Genomic DNA, 20,542 nt, shown 5'->3' on the forward strand with positions numbered 1-20,542 from the left:
AGGGAAAGAAAACAGTGATGAATTACAAGCTGCCAATAACATAAAAAATGAATATAGCCCGGTTATGATACTATCCGGTCCACGTTTTAGCTCACTGAAGAAACGTGGAAGTAGTATATTTTCAACATTTGGGCAGTAGATAAAGGAAGATCTCTTCTAAGGTCAACTGTGAGAAGATGGCATCCAAGGTCCCTTCCAGCCATGAAGAATTATGACCTCAAATTAGTCAAGTTTTCCTCATTAGTACTCATCTGAGTATAGACTTGTTTTGCTCTTGGGTATGCCCCCCAACCTCCCTGAGACTTTAGCTGACAGCTTTAAGTTGAAGACAGAAAGGAAAAACCCAGTTGGATATCACCATTAAGGTAAATTTATGAAAAATAACAATTAATGTCAAGGTGTAGGCATCTAAGAGATCCAAAACTAATCAATACCTGGAACATTTACAGAAAATTCACATGAGAAATGTGAATACACTAGAAGTCTATACCGAGCAAAGGTACAATGGAAGCTACAGCCAATGGTGTTGAGTCCCCATGAGCCTACACCGTATGCTTCTAAGGATACATATGGGGAGGGGCCTAACTTCCTTAGAGATGATGGCACATATTATGGGTGAAAGATCAATTTTGTACATATTTCATTGTGTTATATGGAAGTAAACAGGCAAATTGCATTTCAGGGCTGGCTAGAAACTGCTATAGATTATGTGGTAGGAAGAATTCTACATTGGTCCCTAGTTTTTTTACCCTCTCTGTGGTGTATACGTATCTTTTGGCGATTCAATCAAATACTAAACAGTTAAGGGAATAAGGAAATTTAAAAAGTGAGAGGGTTCATAACAAGGAACTCTCAGTGGCCTCTAGCTGCTAAGAGCAACCCCCAGCTGACATTCAGCAAGGGAACAGAGCCTCAACCCTACAAAAAACTGGATTCTTCTAACAACATGAATGAGTTTGGAGTGGCTTCTTCCCTAAGATCTCCAGATGAGAGTCTGGCCTGGCTGACACCTGAAGTGTAAAAATCTGGAGCACGGGACCCAGTTAGCCGTCCTGTACTCATGACCCACACAACTGTGAGATAATCGTTTATTTATATGTTCTTCTAAGCCATTAAGCTAGTGGTAATTTGTTACACAGCAGCAGAAAACTAATATAAATAATCATATATGTTATTACGTGCGCGAAGCACGGTATAATGTAGTATCTTATTGCTTATGCAAGAATATTAAGGGTGGTGATGGTGGCTGTCGTGGTTATCGCTTTTGGGGCAGGTAAGGGGATGGTGAGGCATTTCATCAGATGAGGAGACCATACACTCTCATTCACCCATTGTTTTACTTAGTCTGCATATTATAACCCAGAATTGTTAAGTTATATATGGAGCCCAGGCATGGATGCTCTTAGAGCCTTCCAGTGCTGTTGTATCTCAAATACTTTTTAAGTGCTCAGATTCTCTTAGTTCCCTGTCTTTGGGGGCTCTTGGTCACTTGTTTCGTCCCAGATGTGGGGACCAAATTGGTTGGTTCTTGCCCAGGTGCTATCAGAGCCACCAACTTCAACGTAGGCACAACCAGACAGCACGTCACTTAAGGTAGCTCTCCCTGCCCCTCACCTCCTGCCCAAGAGATGCTGAGAAGGTGTCAGACACTGGGATCTGCTTGGTGCCTTTGCACACATTGAACAGTGGGAGACAGAAGTCTGGCAGATAAATTCTCCCTCCTTCTTCCCACCAGCCAGGCCACCTTGGTTAATGTATCCTCTTAGAAGATATTCTCACAGAATCAGGCAGGCTGCGCTCCTCAGAACAAGCAACGGCTGCAGTGGCAATGCCCACTTGTATTGGATTCTTCTCTTTCCCTGCCTTGTTCTCCATTGCCCACATCCTGCCGCCCCAGGACTGTACTCACATGACATGCAGTAGCACACATGCTTTTTGCCCAAGGTTCTGTCTTCTGGGGAACCCTTGTAAAAGCAGAAGAGCCGTGACTGGCTTCTGTCATCTGCTTCAGCAATTCAGGTGGGACTAGCTTTGCCTACAAGGCTAGAGATTTCTCACGATTCAGCAGAAGGTATCCAGCCTTCTCTATTTTTAGAAGCCGCCTTCGGCCTAGCTGTACATACTTGAATTTGCATGAAAGGAAATGCCCCTCCATTGATTACATCCTAGTGTCATCCATTTAGCTGATTTTATCTATCACAGTCATCTGATTTTTTTTTTTTTTTTTTTTTTTTTTTTGCCCGGGCTAAAATCCTGGCTACATATTTTTTCCTCTCTACTTTGTGTTAGCAGCTCTGTAAAATGTGGCTAGCAACCTACCCTGCCTTCATCACAGGGCGGTTGTCAGAATTAAATGAGATAATGTGTGTAAGCATCCTTTTCGGTAATGCTATCGCGTGTATGTTGCTGTGGTTCCTAAATGCAGATGAGAGATTTGAGTGGGTTCAACACATCCAGAAACCAGTATTAAGCGTTCTCAAGTTTTAGTATTGTGGGCTTTGTTCTTTGCAGACCTGCAGGGCACCAGTAGACCCCTTCTCTGGGACTTTCATACAAAGATGTTTCCGCTAGTCAGTTTAGGAAATGGCTCCAGTTTCCTCTTCCCACTCTTCTTCTTTTTTTATATATTTTTTTTAATAAATTAATTTTTTATTGGTGTTCAATTTACCAACATACAGAATAACACCCGGTGCTCATCCTGTCAAATGCCCCCCTCAGGGCCCGTCACCCAGTCACCCCCACCCCCTGCCCACCTCCCCTTCCACCACCCCTAGTTCGTTTCCCAGAGTTAGGAGTCTCTCATGTTCTGTCTCCCTCTCCCCACTCTTGAATATACTCTTTTCTCTGATTTTCTTTCTTTCTTTCTTTCTTTCTTTCTTTCTTTCTTTCTTTCTTTCTTTCTTCTTTCTTTTTTAAATAAAGAGGTATTTATTTATTTTAGAGAGAGAGAGAGAGAGAGAGAGCATGTGAGCAGAGGGAGGGGCAGAGGGACTCTCTCCAGCAGACTCCTGCCTGAGCTCAGAGCCTGACTCAGGGCTTAGTCTCCACAAACCAGAGATTATGACCTGAGCCAAAACCAAGAGTTGGACCCTTAACTGACTGAGCCACCCAAGTGCTCCCTCTGGTCTCTCTTTTGACTTCACCCCAGGACTCTACTTCTCTGCCAACTATGATACATTTTGCCCAATTTTTTAAATTTTTAAATACTTTTTTTTTTTAGAGCAGCTCACAGCAAAGCTGAGTAGAAAGCACACAGAGTCTCCATACATTCCCTGTCTTCCCCTCGCCCTCCACCGCCACCCCATACATGCACGGAGCCTCCCTCACTACCAAAGTGGTCCATTTGTTATGATGTACCTGCATTGACACATCTTTATCACTGAAAGCCCACACATTATATTAGTGTTCACTCTTGGTGCTGTATGTTCTGTGGGTTTGGGCAAATGTTTCATGAAATGCATTCACCTTCATAGTATTATAGAGAATAGTTTCACTGTCCTAAAAATCCTCAGTGCTCCAGCTATTTATCTTATCTATACTTTGGCATTTTTCCAGAATGTCATATAGTTGGAATTATACAGTATGTAGCCTTTTGAGATTGGCTTCTTTTACTTAGTAATATGCATTTAAGGTTGTTCCATGTCTCTTCATGGCTTGATCGCTCATTTCTTATTAGGGCTGAATAATATTTCTTTTTTTTTAATTTAAATTCTAGTTAGTTGGCATACAGTTCAATATTGGTTTCAAGAGTAGAGTTCTGTGGTTCATCATTTATATATAACACCCAGTGCTCATCATAACAAGTGGCCTCCTTAATCCCCATCACTCATCTATCCCCTCTCCCACTGACCTCTTTCCACCAACCCTGTTTGTTCTCTCTCTCTTTTTTAAGATTTTATTTATTTATTCATGAGAGACACAGAGAAAGAAAGGCAGAGACATAGGCAGAGGGAGAAGAAGGCTCCATGCAGGGAGCCTGATGTGGGACTCAATCCCTGAACTCCAGGATCATGCCCTGAGCCGAAGGCAAATGCTTACCTGCTGAGCCATCCAAGTGTCTCTCAGTTTGTTCTCTATTGTTGATTCTTTCATGATTTGTTTCCCTCTCTTTTCCCCCCTCCTGAATGCTCATTCATTCTGTTTCATGAATTCCAGATATGAGTGAAATCATATGATATTTTCTCTCTCTGACTGATTTATTCCACCCTAGCTCCATCCACATTGTTGCAAATACAAGATTTTTTCCTTTTGATGGTTGAGTAGTATTCCATTGTGTATATAGATATCACATCTTCTTTATCCATTGACCAGTCAATGGACATTTGGGCTCTTTCCACAGTTTGGCTAGTGTTGATAATGGTGCTATAAACATCAGGGTGCATGTATCCCTTCAAATCTATATTTTTGTATCCTTTGTGTAAATACCTAGTAGTGCAATTGCTAGATCATAGGGTAGCTCAATTTTTAACTTTTTGAGAAATCTCCATACTATTCTCCAGAGTGGCCGCACCAGTTTGTATTCCCAACAACAGTGCAAGAGGGTTCCCCTTTCTCTGCATCCTTGACATCTGTTGTCTCCCATGTTGTTAATTTTAGCCATTCTGACAGGTGTGAAATGGTCTCTCAGCATGGTTTTGATTTCTATTTCGATGATGAGTGATGTTGAATACTTTTCATGTGTCTTGTGGGCCATCTGGATGTCTTCTTTGGAGAAACTTCTGTTCATGTCTTCTGCCCATTTCTTAACTGGAATATTTGTTTTTTAGGTGTTGACTTTGATAAGTTCTTTAAAGATTTTGGATACTAGCGCTTTATTGGATATATCATTTGCAAATATCTTCTCCCGTTCTGCAGGCTGCCTTTTAGTTTTGCTAATTGTTTCTTTTGCTGTGCAGAAGTTTTTTATCTTGATGAAGTCCCAATAGTCCATTTTTGATTTTGTCTCCCTTGCCTCTGGCAATGTATCTAGTAATGAATTGCTACAGCCAAGGTCAAAGAGGTTGCTGCCTGTGTTCTCCTCTAGGATTTTGGGGGTTTCCATTGGCTACTCTCTCCTGCTTTGTCGTAGATTAGTTGCCCATATAGTTGTGGGTCCATTTCTGGATTCTCTATTCTGTTCCATTGACCTATGTGACCTATGTGTCTGTTTTTGTGCTACTACCACACTGTCTTGATGACTTCCACTTTGTAATACAGCTTGAAGTCCAGAATTGTGATACCTCCAGCTTTGCTTTGATTTATCAGGATTGCTTTGGGTATTCAGGGTCTTTTCTAGTTCCATACAAATTTTAGGATTATTTGTTCTAGCTCTGTGAAAAATGCCAGTGATATTTTGATAGGGATTTCATTAAATGTGTAAATTGCTTTGGGTAGTATAGACATTCTAACAATGTTTGTTCTTCCAATCCAAGAGCATGGAATGTTTTCCCATTTCCTTATGTCCTCTTCCATTTCTTTCATAAGTATTCTATGGTTTTCGGATCAGAGACCTTTTGCCTCTTTGGTTAGGTTTATTCCTAGGTATCTTATGATTCTTGGTGCAGTTGTAAATGGGGTCAATTCCTTTATTTCTGTTTCTATTGCTTCATTTTTGGTCTATGTTGCATTTTGGAATGCAACAGATTTCTGTTCACTGATTTTATACCGTGCAACTTTGCTGACTTCATGTATTCTAGTAATTTTTTGGTAGATTCCTTCAGGTTCTCTACATAGAGTATCATGTTGTCTGCAAATAGTGAAGGTTTGACTTCTTCCTTGCCGATTTGGATGCTTTTTATTTCCTTTTGTTGCCTGATTGCTGTAACATTCCAGTACTATCCTAAGTAACAATGGTGAGAGTGGAGATCCCTGTCTTGTTCCTGACTGTAGAGGAAAAGCTCTCATTTTTGCCCCATTGAGGACAATATTAGCTGTGGGTCTTTCATATATAGCTTTTATGAAGTTGAAGTATGTTCCTTCTGTACCTACATTGTTGAGAGTTTTATCAAGAATGGATGCTGCCAGGGGCATCTGGATGGCTCAGCTAGTTGAGCACCTAACTCTTGGCTTCAGCTCAGGTTACTATCTTGGGGTTGTGGGATTGAGTCCCACAATGGGCTCCCAGCTTAGTAGGGAGTCTGCTTCTCCTCTCCTTCTGCTCACACACACTCTCTCTCTCTCTCAAATAAAATAGATACATCTTTTTTAAAAAACAGAATGGGGGCAGCCCAGGTAGCTCAGTGGTTTAGCACCGCCTCCAGCCCGGGGCCTGATCCTGGAGACCTGGGATCAAGTCCCACGTCAGGCTCCCTGCATGGAGCCTGCTTCTCCCTCTGCCTGTGTCTCTGCATCTCTCTCTCTCTCTCTCTCATGAATAAATAAATAAAATCTTTTAAAAAATGGGTGCTGTATTTTGTCAAATGCTTTTTCTGCATCTATTGAGATGATCATATGGTTCTTATACTTTCTTTTATTAATGTGGCATATCACATTCATTGATGTGCCTGCAAGGGCTGAATAGTACTTTATTGTCTGGATGTACCAGTTTATTTGTCCATTCACCTACTGAAGGACATCTTGATTTCTTCCAAGTGGTTGGCTGTTATGAGTAAAGTTGTAATAAACATCTGTGTACAAGTTTTTGCATGGACATAAGTTGTCAATTCCTTTCGGTAAATGCCTAGGAGCACGAATGCTGGAACATATGGTAAAAGTGTGTTAAGTTTTGTAAGCAGCTGCCAAACTGGGGAGCGACATCATCAAGATGAAAGAATAGGTTGTTCCAAACTTTGGTCCACCTCACAGAAAGACCAGCCAGCAGTTATAAATAGATTAGATGCCTTTGTGAAAATCCCAGAACCTAGGGGTGAGGCCGAAGCACCCCCTTGGACCACAAACATAGAGAAAAAACACATTAGAAGGATAAGAGGAGTGGTTTCATTTTGACCGTGTTGTCACTCCCGGAGGCAAGAGGGGCCCCCTGGGCCTATGGGTTCTCCAGGGGGAGAAAGAGAGCCCTAGGTAGATGTCCAGCTTCCTCAGTGTTAATTATGGGACACTTCCCGGGAGACCCACTCTGGTTTTACCTCAGGGGGAGCACTGGGAGAATCAGTGGGGTTAGACATTGGGGATTAGGTAGAGATAGAGAAGGTGGCTGAGGCTTCACAGCCACCAACACACTTATCCTGGTGGACTGGACTTCTGCTGGTGGTGGTACCCGAGCACAGACCAGCTAACAATTCTTCCCATTTTCAGAGCTGAGCCTGTCTTGCCAGAAAGCTTGGCTGGCAAATCTGCCCAACTTGGGTCCCCAGCTAATGGGCTGAATTGGCTGTGGACCGCATTTTATGGCCCCACACAGGAAGGCAAGCAAGCCGATAGCCCTCCTCAGCAGCTCCTCAGAGTCTCCACCTCCACCTAACCAGGAAGCCTGGTCAGAAAACACAGGCATCCATGCAGCCCATCTGGACAGGGAAGCAAGTCAGTAGTCCTGCCCAACTGGTGAGCAGAGCCTCATGACCCAGAGGCCTGATCAGAGACCCCAGCAGCTGCAGGGTCAGTCTTACAGCCTGCCAAACAGGGAGCCAAACCATCGGCCCCGCTCAACTGTTGAGCACAGTTTGGGGCCCTGGCTGACCAGGGAGACCAATCATGACACTGAGGCAGCCTGAGAGTCCAGCTATGCTCCCGCCTGGGCAGGGATCCAATCCAGCAGCCCTACCCAACTGTGGAGCACAGCCACTGGTCCCACCTAACCAGGGAGCCCGAACAGTGTCCATGGGCAACCTTGAATACCAGCATATGGTACCCACCCCCCCACCTCTCTGCTCTTTTACCCCTGGCTGCAGAGCCTACTCTACAACCCTGCCTGATTGCTAAGCACAGTTCAGCCCAGGCAAAGAACCCAGCCAGCAATCTGACCAGTTGCAGAGCATAGCCAGTGGGGGGTTCAGATAGTGACCCCTTCTGACCAGAGCATAGCCTCCAACCCCATCCAAATACAGAGTACAGGTGATGGGCACACCCATCCAGGTAGCCTGTCCAGTGACCTTGTCCAACAGAGCACAGCTTGAGGCCTGCCTGATTATGGAGCCCAGCCCGTGCTCCCCCTCACATCCCCGACTTCAGGGCACAGACGGTAGCAGAGCCTGATGGAGTGCAGTTCGAAGGCCCCAACCAATTGCAAAGACTGAGCAATTCTATGCTAAGACACTGGACTGTCACCATTTGAATGTCTCACAGGTCCCTCACATTCAGTTCAACATCACCCCCCCGCCTGAAAGCAAAGACCGAAACCCATGCTTCCGGGTATCAGTTACATCTGTCACCTTCTTCTCAGTTACTGAAAATAAAGCTTGACTCCTCCCTCTCTATGACTGACATGGTTTTCTTTAACTTCTGATTGCCCGGATGTGAGTGACTATACCTACACACACATCTTGTAATTTGTGACCTGAAATTTCCGGAACTCCTTGATTTCCGTCTCTACCATCATCCCAGTGCAGATCTTGAGTCTTTTACTGCCCCCTACCTGCCTCCCAGCATGAGTCCTTACCCCTCTCCACACCGTTACCCCTGAGGAGACAGGAGTTCTTCCCACAGTCCAAGCCTGATCATGATATTGACATGGTCACAACCCTTTAATTCTCCCCTTTCCCCTGCGGATAAAGTCCAAACTCATTAGTATGACATCCAAATACCTCCTGAGTATGTCCCTTGCCTATTTCCACAGCAGAGTTTTTCAAACTATTGCTGCAACTCATTAGGAGGGTCAGGAAATCAATTGAGTTGGTCGTGACCAGCATCTGCTTTTAAATGAGTTAAGAGCGGAATAGAATAGAAAATATTAGACTTCCTCTCGCACAGTAAGGGTATTTTGTGAAACATTGGTTCCAGTTGTATTTGTGTACTCCTGCGTCACAATAGAAATGTATTTGTTTTCTTTTTTAAAGAGCTTTATTGGGGTGCAATTGATATACAAAAAACTGTGCATATTCACTGTATACAATTTGTACACACTGTATACGTAGGTAAACACCTGTGAAACCATCACCCCAATGAAGGTAATAAACATATCCATCACCTCCAAAAGGTTTCTCTTGCCTTCTCCTTTTTTGGGGCAGGGACACTTGAGATCTACTCTTCAAATTTTCACAGTACCAGACACTATTGTGAACTTCGGGCACTGTGCTGGGGGGCTCATCTCTAGAACACATTCAACTTGCATAACTGAAACTTAGTACCTGTTGAACAACTCCCCATCTCGGCTCTCTGCTTCTATGACTGTGACTACTTTAGATACCTCATGTAGATGGTACGATGCACTGTCTGTCGTCCTGTGATGGGTTTGCCTCATTTGGCGTGGTGTCCTCCAGGTTTATCTGTGTTGCTGCCTATGGCAGAGTTTCCTTCTTTTTTAGGGCTGACTAATATTCCACTGCATGTATCCACCACATTTTCTTTATTCATTTACCTGAGGATGAACATTTAGGTAGCTTCCATTTCTTGGCTATTGTAAATTGCACTGCCAGGAGCATGGGAGTACAGAAATCTCCTTGAGATCCTCATTTCAGCTGTTTTGGATGTATACTCAGATGCGACATTGCTGGATCATGTGGTAATTCTGGTTTTAATTTTTTTGAGGAATATGCACACTGCTTTCCACAACTGTTGGAGGTCATGGTGAGATTTTGAAAACTATTGCTTTATTTTTTTTAAGATTTTATTTATTTATTCATGAGAGACACAGAGAGAGAGGTAGAGACATAGGCAGAGGGAGACACAGGCATCCCCATGGGATGTGGGACTTGATCCCAGGATCCCAAGATCACGACCTGAGCCAAAGGCAGACACTCAACCACTGAGCCACCCAGGTGTGCCAAAAGCTATCATTTTATGGTAACATCACATACTTTTGTTCTTACTTTGCATTCTGCAGCCTTTTGAACTTCTTGCAGTCCCTCAAATGTGCCACACATCCTCTTCCGCCAGGCCCTTTGCACATGAGCTTTTTGATCCCGTGTGTGTGTGTGTGTGTGTGTGCATATGTGAGGATAAGCATATCCAAATGTTAACACTGACTGTATCAGAGGGATGGAGTTGCAGGTAAATATGTCTTGTTATGTTCCTTTCTACATTTTTTCTATAGTTTTTAATAATGGTCTTGTATTACTTTTATAATCAGAGCACAGCGCAAAAAATGCATTTTAAATCAACAAGAGGCTCATCGTGTAATTGAAAAAGAAGGACTTGTAAAGTACAATAATTTTAAAATTAAATACTAAGTGCTACTTTGTTGTTCACAAGAGGAGAGCAACAGACAGGCTGGGGAGGGTTTTTCAGGGGAGATGACTAGCGAGCTTACTATTACTAAAAGAGCGTAGGAAGTCATCAGACAGACAAAAGGGGGAGGACACTCCATGCAGAGGGAAGAGCACGTGCCAGGCACAGACATCTGAGATCCCGTCCTGGGAATAATCTGCAATTTGCTGGCGCTAGAGGATATACCATGTGATGCATGTCTAACAACATGGGAAATGCAGATGGCAAGGCACGACCGGGTCAGACCATGCTTTACTCTCTGAGCAATAGGGAGCCATGCGATACTTACAGGCAAGAGCCCAACCGACTAGCTCAGGGTTTGGAAATGGGAACTCGGGCAGTAGCGTGGAGGTTGCGACGGCTCTAGAAGATGAGGAAATTGCATAGCTGGCCACATTTTCCCTTGCCATCGCCTCTGCCCTTCATCCGGTGACAGCCTGTCCTGCGATAGCACTCAGGAGCCCCTGTGAACCCCAATCCTGAGAGCACTTACCCGGTTGTGAGTGTGCAGGTGTGCACCGTGCCTGGAGCCAGCCTCGGGTAGGTGGACCTTCCGTCACTCAGGGCTGGATATAATTGGCCCCTGTGGGACCTTGATGGCAGCCACGTGGGGGCAGATATGGAAGGTGGGAAAGAAGGATGAGCAGAACACCCAGGGGATGGGTGACGGCTTCATGCATATTGATTCTACGTGACAAAATGCACACTGTTCCGAAAGCAGCGCAACAAACACCACCACTCCTGGTACCCTTGGCTTCCATCAGTGCAAAAGGCGAGCTCTCTGTCAGGCCTCATCAATGGCCTTAACCTGGGTACCAAATCGGAGTCTGTGTAATCCTGACCCTCTGGCAATGCCTGACTGCTGCCCGCACAGCTCTGGGAGGCGGGATCTTTCCCTTTACTTTCTCAAGGGGAAGCCTGGCAGTGGGCTCAACGTAGGCTTTACAGGCCAGCTCCCGGTAGACTCCACATTCACCCCCCTGCCAGCAGGGGCTCATCGCTCCCGGGAGGAGAAAGCCCAACTCTCGGATAGATAGGTTCAGTTAAGGAGATAATCACCGTCGAGTTACTGGGGCATAATTAGGTCATGATTAATGGCACTGATGATAGTGCTAATGCTAATAATAATAATACCTTGACCTTGAAAGGCAGCAGCAGTGAACAGGTATCGATCGCATGGATTATGCTAGCTGCGCCACATACATTGACCCATCTAAGATTTGCATTTTTTTTTAAAAAAATAAGCTCTGTTCTTTTTTTTGTTTTGTTTTTTAGACTTTATTTATTTATTCATGAGAGACACAGAGAGAGAGAGGGAGGCAGAGACACAGGCAGAGGGAGAAGCAGGCTCCATGCAGGGAGCCGGATGTGGGACTCCATCCCGGGTCTCTAGGATCAGGCCCTGGGCTGAAGGCAGTGCTAAACCGCTGAGCCACCCGGGCTGCCCTAAGATTCACATTTTAAAGGAAAAGGAACTCGGAGTCAGGGAGACATGAATCTGCTTGATGTCATAAACCTAGCAAGCCAAGGAGCTTGAGACTCGATCCCAAGGCTCCCGGGCGCCAGCTTCCATCCATGCAACTGTTCCCTGATAGCACCCCACGAGCCAGGATGCGCCTTTTTTTCTTTTCACATGTTGTCCTTTTATCTCACAGTTAATTTGGGTGCTGCTCCCGAGAAGACAGAAATGATGCTTACCATTTCAGCAGCTTTGATTGGTGCTATTACTAACACTTAGCCACATGGCTTTATTTGCACAATCATGAATGTCACTTTAAAAACAAATTTCCAAATAACCTGCCAGTTTGGCTATTTTGAAAAAAAAATTGATTACACTTACGGTTGGTGACAGAAATGAAAAATGGCAAGAATATTTAATTTTATATTACTCTCCAGCAGCAGTTACTAAAGCCTCATCCCACTTCTTCCGAAGTAATACATTACTGGAAAAGGGGGAAAGATCATGTTAGGTTTTTTTTTTTTTTTTTTTTTTTTTTTTGCTTTGTTTTGTTTTTTGTTTTTTCTTTTTTCTTTTTGCCAGTTGGAAATAAGTAATTTTGATTTTAATAACACAGGTACTGTGCTATACAAAAGAAATGTTGTTCCACCAGTGTTCTTTTTCTTTTTTTTCTTAGGACTCACTGCCAATCAATCACCTGCCATGACACTTGAAGGAATGCTGGCCCAAGCAATCACCTTAGGATTCATTACCTGGGTTAGGCTTTTGCAATCCTATGTTCCTTTGAAAACCACTTCTTGAGACTCCACTGAGTGCTCAGCACTGCACTATGTTACCCCGATGTCGTTTGTATAAAACCATCTCAAAGACACTCCCAGCGAATATGAAAAATAGTGAAAGGGAACACAGGGGAAAGGAGAAAAAATGAGTGGGACATATCAGAAAGGGCGGCAGAACATGAGAGACTCCTAACTCTGGGAAACGAACAAGGGGTGGTGGAAAGGGAGGTGGGTGAGGTGACAGGGTGACTGGGTGATGGGCACTGAGGGGGGCACTTGGCGGGATGAGCACTGGGTGTTATGCTATATGTTGGCAAATTGAACTCCAATAAAAAATTTTTAAAAATTACAAAAAAAAAAAAATAAAGCTAAACTAAGATATTAAAAAAAAAAAAAAAAAAAAGACACTCCCAGCTCGGCTAGCCAGACTGGTGGCAGGTCCAGGGCAAAGCTTTGTAATGAAGACAGCTTGTGAGTTTTGAGTGATTGTGGAGGACCCTTGCAATCATCCCCCACTTGACCTAGAGGATTTTCTTTAATGACACAGGGGTTTATAATTCTTTACTATCCCCTCTCGATGTGTCTCAGAGGACACACAATTTAATTTTGTGTTAATGTTTCTGCCTGGAAGACTCATACCACTTCAGTTTCTACCTACCAAAAATTTATTCACCCATAATTTACCACATTATCTTATTTAATTTAATTCTCACAGAATTTTAAGAAGGACAGATGCTAGCATGAGCCCCAATTAACTGACAAGAAAACTGAAGATTGGAGAAGTTAAGTAATTTGCCCCAGATCACACAGCCAACACGTGGCAGATCTGGGGTTTTAAACCAAGACTTTCTGATGTTTCTTTCCTCGGTGTCTTGTACTCTCCCATGATATCATTCCCTTTGGATTTCCAATCATTCTTGGCTTATGTCTTTTATTGGGTACTTTTAATTTCTATTTTGTGTCATGAGGGTATGTATTTGTGTATTGTCTTTCCGTCGAGTTCCATCTCCTTGAAGGCAGCAGATCTTGCTCATTTCTCTATCCTCCCTAGTGTTGACCATGGAGCCTGGTACTGTTCCTGATGTGAAGAAACTGGATAAAACTTAGAAATTTCATTCTTTTTGCAATTATTTTTCTCTCAGCTCTCATCTCCACTGAACAAATTAATATCCAGTACCAAATATTCAATGAATGTCTACCTTTTTCAAACATAGCTTTGAGGTATCAGTGCTCCCATCAAAATGAAGGAAAACAAGTGACATAAGACGTGACAGTGGTGGATGATCAGACATTATGTGGCTATTCAACAAATACCATGGTTCTTAGAGCTCATTAATAATCTCTTACATTGGCTAACTGGAGCTTTTATCTACATTTTGCCTTTGCGCTGCCCTATGAGTTGGATTGGGTAGTCCATTTCCATTGGACAGCTGGGGCAATGGAAGCTTGGTTGAAGAGGTTAAGTAGGGGATCCCTGGGTGGCTCAGCGGTTTGGTGCCTGCCTTTGGCCCAGGGTGCGATCCTGGAGCCCCGGGATCGAGTCCCCCGTCGGGGTCCGGGCATGGAGCCTGCTTCTCCCTCCTCCTGTGTCTCTGCCTCTCTCTCTCTCTCTCTCTCTCTCATAAATAAATAAATCAATCTTAAAAAAAAAAAAAGAGGTTAAGTAATGCGGGTGAGATTGCATAGCTAGGAAGTAGTGGGGTCGGAGCTGGTATCTAGGTCTTGCCTCCCTGTCTACAGAAGTCATTCATGTCTCTCTCCCTCAATCCTGTGCTTTGTAAACACCTCTTTCGGCTTTTTCCTTTTTTAACCTACTACCAGCCTGCTCCAGATGATCATAAACTTACACAGCATTCTCCTAACTGTTGGTCTCTCTGCTTCCAGTCTTCTTCTCTAACTATTCTTTGTAAAAAACTTATATTGGATTGATTGCTCACCTATTAGAAATCCTTAAATGCTCCACAACACCTTATGCTTGGTACCCAAGACCCCTGTCAACTTCATTTGGTTCCACTACTTCTCCTCCTTTATAATTTTCTACCACTATATAGCCATGATGAAACCAAATGAAGTTGATCTCTTATTTCTGGACCATTTTGTGAGGTGATGTCTCTGTCTTTATGGAAATCCCTTCTTTGCATGTTTCCAGCCTCCTTTCCATCTGATTTCCATCTATTCATTCTTTAGGCCATTAAGCAGATACCACCTCTGTTTAGAGGACTTCCCTGATGCTCCCAGTTCACCTTGGGGGCCTCTATCTATGGTGCAATAGCCCCTCATGCTCATACTTTTTTCTTCTTCTTTTTGAAAATTCCGTATTATACCTTGTATTCCCGTGGTTTATTCATTCTATGTCCTCATGCTCATTCTTAGAGCCTTTATCATACTGCAATGTAATTACATACTGTGTTTCTACTGTGTTTCCTGTTGGGCTGTAGCTTCATTCAGATAAGCAGGACCAGGTAACACAGTTCTCCTTTAAGGCTCTTTGGGGAATTGGAAGCCATATGGCTGGAGCACTGCTATAAGAGCTGGTGGGAGGACACTTGTGTCTGGGCTAAGGGTCACCGTGAACCTGACCTCTTTTCTAAGTTGTGTCATGCTTGACTTATATTTGGGGTATTTGAAGAACGACTCCTGAGTAACAGTGGATGAGTAACAACTGGACAAGAACACATGCAATTTCCTCTTTAAAATGTTCACTCTGGGGCAGCCCCAGTGGCGCAGCGGTTTGGCACCGCCTGCAGCCTGGGGTGTGATCCTGGAGACCCGGGATCGAGTCCCACATCGGGCTCCCTGCATGGAACCTGCTTCTAACTCTGCCTGTGTCTCTGCTTCTCTCTCTCTCTGTGTCTATGAAAAAATAAATAAAATCTTTAAAAAATAAAATAAAATAAAATAAAATAAAATAAAATAAAATAAAATATTCACTCTGATTTGGAATAAAACCAACTTATGGGAAAAGAGGGCTGGTTTTATTTAACAAAAATGTCATCATGTCCCATAGCCATAACCTTTATGAAATACCACATCAAACATGTTAAGAATTTGTTATTTGAGTGCTGTTTTCAGAATTCAGAATTACTAATAACATAAGCAATCATGATCACTATGACAGTGCAAACATGCAATTCTTTGATATAAGTAGTTAAATTGTCACCGTGCTCTACAGTCTACAATGGGCACTGTAAGCTGCTCATGAGCAGGGACCACTGTTTCATGTTCAGTACCTAGCACACTGTGTAACGTATAGTATTTTCCCAACAAATCTTTAAAAAAATGTATGTTTTCATACATACTGAGTTTGACTTTCACCACAGCCCTGGCTCATGGGGCTGACATTTTCCAGATCCAAAATAAACAAACAAAACCAACAAGGAACCAAGAAACATTTAGAGATGTAACGAAGTAGGGAAAATTCTCTCTCTCAAAACACCTCCCCAAGGGAATACTCCTTGGCAGGCCCCCTGGGAGCATGCCTGATTAATAATAGCTAGTTATTACATTTCCTTCAGAGAGTGGGTCTTGGGGTAGTTAAAGCTTATTTGTTTGTATACATATTTGGGCACAGAGCTCAAATCCTTGGGAAGATGGTGGAGGGACTCAGGAAAGCTGCTACTCAGCTAAGCAGGAGTGAAGAGACCATAGAGAAGGAAATATAGACTTCTTTTGTATCTCCTATGAATTCCTATTTAGAGAGACAAACACACAGAGAGAAAGTGGGGAAAGGGCAGAAGGTGAGGGAGAAAGAGAATCCTCAAGCAGACTCCTTGCTGAGCACAGAGCCTGACACCTGGCTAGATCTCATGACCCTGAGATCATGACCTGAGCCTAAATCAGGAGTTGGACGCTCAACTGACTGAGCCACCCAGGAACTCCTCTCCTATGAATTCTTCAGTAAAATCTACATCTTTTCTCAGGATTTTCCCCATATATTCATTCTTTCTGAGGAATATGACAAAGTGTCAACTGTCTCCAGACCGTGGGTGATGTTGGAAATGTGTTTATTTATTATGTATATATTTGCCGAGTTTGTTCCAGATGGCAGGCACTGGGAATATGGCAGCAGGCCAGATTCCCAAGGCTTCTTTTCTTGGGGAACTTACCTTCTAGCAAGAGAGCCAAAAATTGTAGTGCCGACACAATAAAGCTTGTGATGAGTGCTTTAAAGGAAAAAAAGTAAAAGTCTTATGTGATAGATAATAAAATAAAATCTGACGTACTTTCAATAGGACCATCAGTGAAGGTCTCCCTGAGGGGTGATGTTCAAAGTGAGATTTAAGAAAGAGGAGAAGCAATCTAGGTTAAAAGAAGGAGGAAGAGAATTCCACACCTGGGGAGCAGCAAGTAAAAACATATTGAGTCAAGAGATAGACTGACAAGTTCCAAAACTGTCAGAAGACTATTATGATTGGAAAAAGTGGTGGGGGGCGTGAGATGATACCATGACAGAGAGTTCATAGGAGTTTCTAGTTTAACATTTACCTTAGTTGGTTTGGGCTGCTGTACCAAAAACACCATAGACTGGGTGGCTTATAAACAACAAATTGATTTGTCACAGTTCAGGAGACTGAGAAGTCCAAGATTAAGGTGCCAGCAGATTCTGCATCTGATGAGGTCCTGCTTTGTGCTTCATGGACAGGTGTTTTTCTTTGTTTGGTTTTTGTTTGTTTGTTTTTGCCATGTCTTCATACGGCAGAAGGAATGAGAGAGCTCTCTCGGGTCTCTTTTGTAAGGACACTAATCCTATTCACCAGAATTCCACCCTCATGGCCTAGTCACCTCCCAAAAGGTCCCACAGCCCAATATCATCACATTGAACATTAAGTCTCAACATAAACACTCTCCGTATAGAAACATTCCTTCTATTTCAGCCTTAAACCTCAAGATGAGGATAAAATGATAATGGTATTTACACAAGATTGTCCACTCGGGGCGGTAATGAGCAACGTTGAATGCAACATAACTTATTGCAAAATTTTAATCTGTATTTCATTCTCACTATCGAAGGGATTACCCATTTTTAGTGACATTGTCTGATGTCTTATCTCAGTGCTGGTGTCTATTTTACCCTGTTGCCTTTTCCAAAAAAGATGGAAAGAATTTTATTTCTTAACCATAAATGACAGTAGAGCATTAATGTGATGAATAGCTTTAATTTCAATAAGTGTGTTCAAACCTGAAGAAGGCCAGAACTGAAGCATTCTGCTGATACATTCTAAAAGCAATGTCATTATCTATCAATAGTTACTTAATCAAACCATCCAAAAACCACAAAAGCAAAATTGGAGGTTCAGAAATAAATGGGTTTACATAAAAGAGACTAACAGAACTTTTCCATGAGGGTCTTTGCTTTGCATATGACAAAGAATTAGATGATATTCTCTCATGTACGAACTAAGCCAAGAAAGCAGGCTAGGTTCCAGCAGTATCTGGCAATTTTCATGATGTTGAAATGAAATAAAACACCAACACCACCACTTTGAAGCAGATTTCTTACATTTGGGAGCTTACAGCAATTATGAAGCCCAGTAGGCTCCTTATTTCTGATTTTTTTTTACCTCCCTTAATAATTGAAGTGCTAAATAGGTGATGGGGATTAAAGAATACACTCATCGTGATGAAAATAAAATAAAATAAAATAATAATAAAAGAAAAAAATTGAAGTGCTTTGAAAGTCAAAAACATTGGCCAGAAATGAACTGCCACAATGGGGTGGATTTTCACTGGAATCTTCTAAGGAATAACCCTCCTCCGATATAACTCTTAACATGGCACAATTTCAAAATTACTCTTCATGAATATTAATGAGAATAGCACAGTGTTAATAGTATAAGTTTTGGAGCTCAACTGACTGGATTTGAATCCTGGTGCTACTAGTTGTTAACTACGTGACTTTGAGCAAGCTGCTTAACCACTGCATGCCTTAGTTTCCTTATTTGTAAAATGGTGGTAAATAACTTGTAGGTTTGTGACAACTAAGTTATAATGTATGTAAAGAGGGGCGCCTGTGTGGCTCAGTTATTTAAGCATCTGACTCTTGATTTTGGCTCAGGTCATGATCTCAGGATCATGAGATTGAGCCCCATGTCAGGCTCTGAGCTGGGCTTGGAGCCTGCTTAAGATTCTCTCTCTCTCTCTCTCTCTCTCCCCCTCTGGCTCTCCCCTCACTTGCTCTCTCTCTCTCTCTCTCTTAATAATAGTAATATTAATAATAATGAGGCACATAAAGAGCATAGGATAGTTTCTTGGGACCTAATAAGCCCTCAACATTAGCTGTTTTTATTATTCTAACTCAATATTTTATATTTTAGGATAATCACATACATGTTATGAAGTCTTATTGCACTAAAGAGCCCTATTGGAAATCATGTCATAATATGCTGTTTCCACTCAAGTCATATTAATTGAACAACAACAAACAACCCACACACAGTAGTAAGATACCTGGTTATATAATACTGGAAAAATCTTGTGGTCATCCTTTTTTAGAAAAATTTTTTGAAGAAGTACAATTTTTAAAGTAGTCCTAGAATCCTAAGATTCTCAAAAAAAAACCCTCTGAAAATATGGCAATGACTTCTTATTTGACATGACAATTGTTTATTTATGTAATCAATTATTTTGTCTAGAAAAGTAAAGCATGTTTCCACAAGAAGGAAATTCCATATCAGTTCGGTGAGGATGGATCCTGTCTCGGTCTGTTTGAAAGTGTAAAGCTGTTCTAATTTGTGAATCTTAAGATAAAAATAAAGATACAGAAATGCAAGAGCAAAGAGTCGATGGGTAGGATAACAAAACAGCTTGAGAAGGAAAACTAGTGAGAAGCAGGTCAGCTATAAGGATAATACCGTCGGGAATTTCTAAACCAAATCAGGCAAAGAGAATGTCAGCCGATGTAGAAATGTATGATAAGGCCAGGTCAGAAATGTTCAGGGTTGCTTTATCTGAGAACTTGGTTGGTCACACTGGAGGACCAGTTACGTTATATTTCATACACTTCATTCACGTTTCATATGGATGCAAGCAACCATGTCTGTGTGCAGAGAGCAATTTTGGAAGCTGGAACCAATAATCCCTGTTCAATTATGATGTTTCCAATGATCTTAAAAGTACTGCCCTCCGAGCCAAGCATCTGGCAAGCTGCAGTGCCAATGATGCACTGATTCTCATGGAGACATGGCCTACAAATGGAAGCAATGAACACGCATTTATAATTAGCTGTTCTAATAGCCCGCCTTAATGCTCCCCAGAGCACCAGGAGAAAAGGTTCCTTTAATTTTTATAAATAAGCTGTGATTACAACCGAGATGTGGCACGTCATCATTCACACATACCACCTAGACACATCACATTCTCAAACTACGAGAATGGCACAGTGCAGTCTTTTGCCCTTGTACATCTGAACAGCGTGTTTAAGATCAATAAGGAGAACGGGCACATCTTTGCGCATGACCATCACCTTCAACCTTCCTCTTGGACACAATGTTACAGAGAGTGAAGAAACTCTGGAAGTCATTTAGCCAGCCGATTTTTCTGGAAAGACAGATATTTTATATCCTGCCTTTTAACTTGCTTTAGTACGTTCATCATGTAGTTTGTATTTCATAAAACACATAAATACTAATTGTAGAACATGGAAAATATTAGAAACCGGGAAAAATAACATAATCATTGTAGGAAGACATGACTCTTTTTTTTTTTAAAGATATTATTTCTTTACTTGACACACAGAGAGGGAGAAAGTACTAGCAGAGTCAGTGGCAGAGGGAGAGGGAGAGGAGGCTCGCCGCAGAGCAGGATGGGGGCTCTATCCCTGCACCCTGGGATCATGACCTGAGCCAAAAGCAGACACTCAACTGACCGAGGCATCCAGGTGCCCTAGGAAGACATGACTTTTCAAAAATGGGTATCAGGGGGTGCCCAGGAGGCTCAGTGGTTGAGTGTCTGCCTTTGGCTCAGGTCATGATCCCGGGGTGCAGGGATTGAGCCCCACATTGGGATC

This window comes from Canis lupus, chromosome X (assembly GCF_011100685.1).
Source record: "Canis lupus familiaris isolate Mischka breed German Shepherd chromosome X, alternate assembly UU_Cfam_GSD_1.0, whole genome shotgun sequence".
Lineage (NCBI taxonomy): Eukaryota > Metazoa > Chordata > Mammalia > Carnivora > Canidae > Canis > Canis lupus.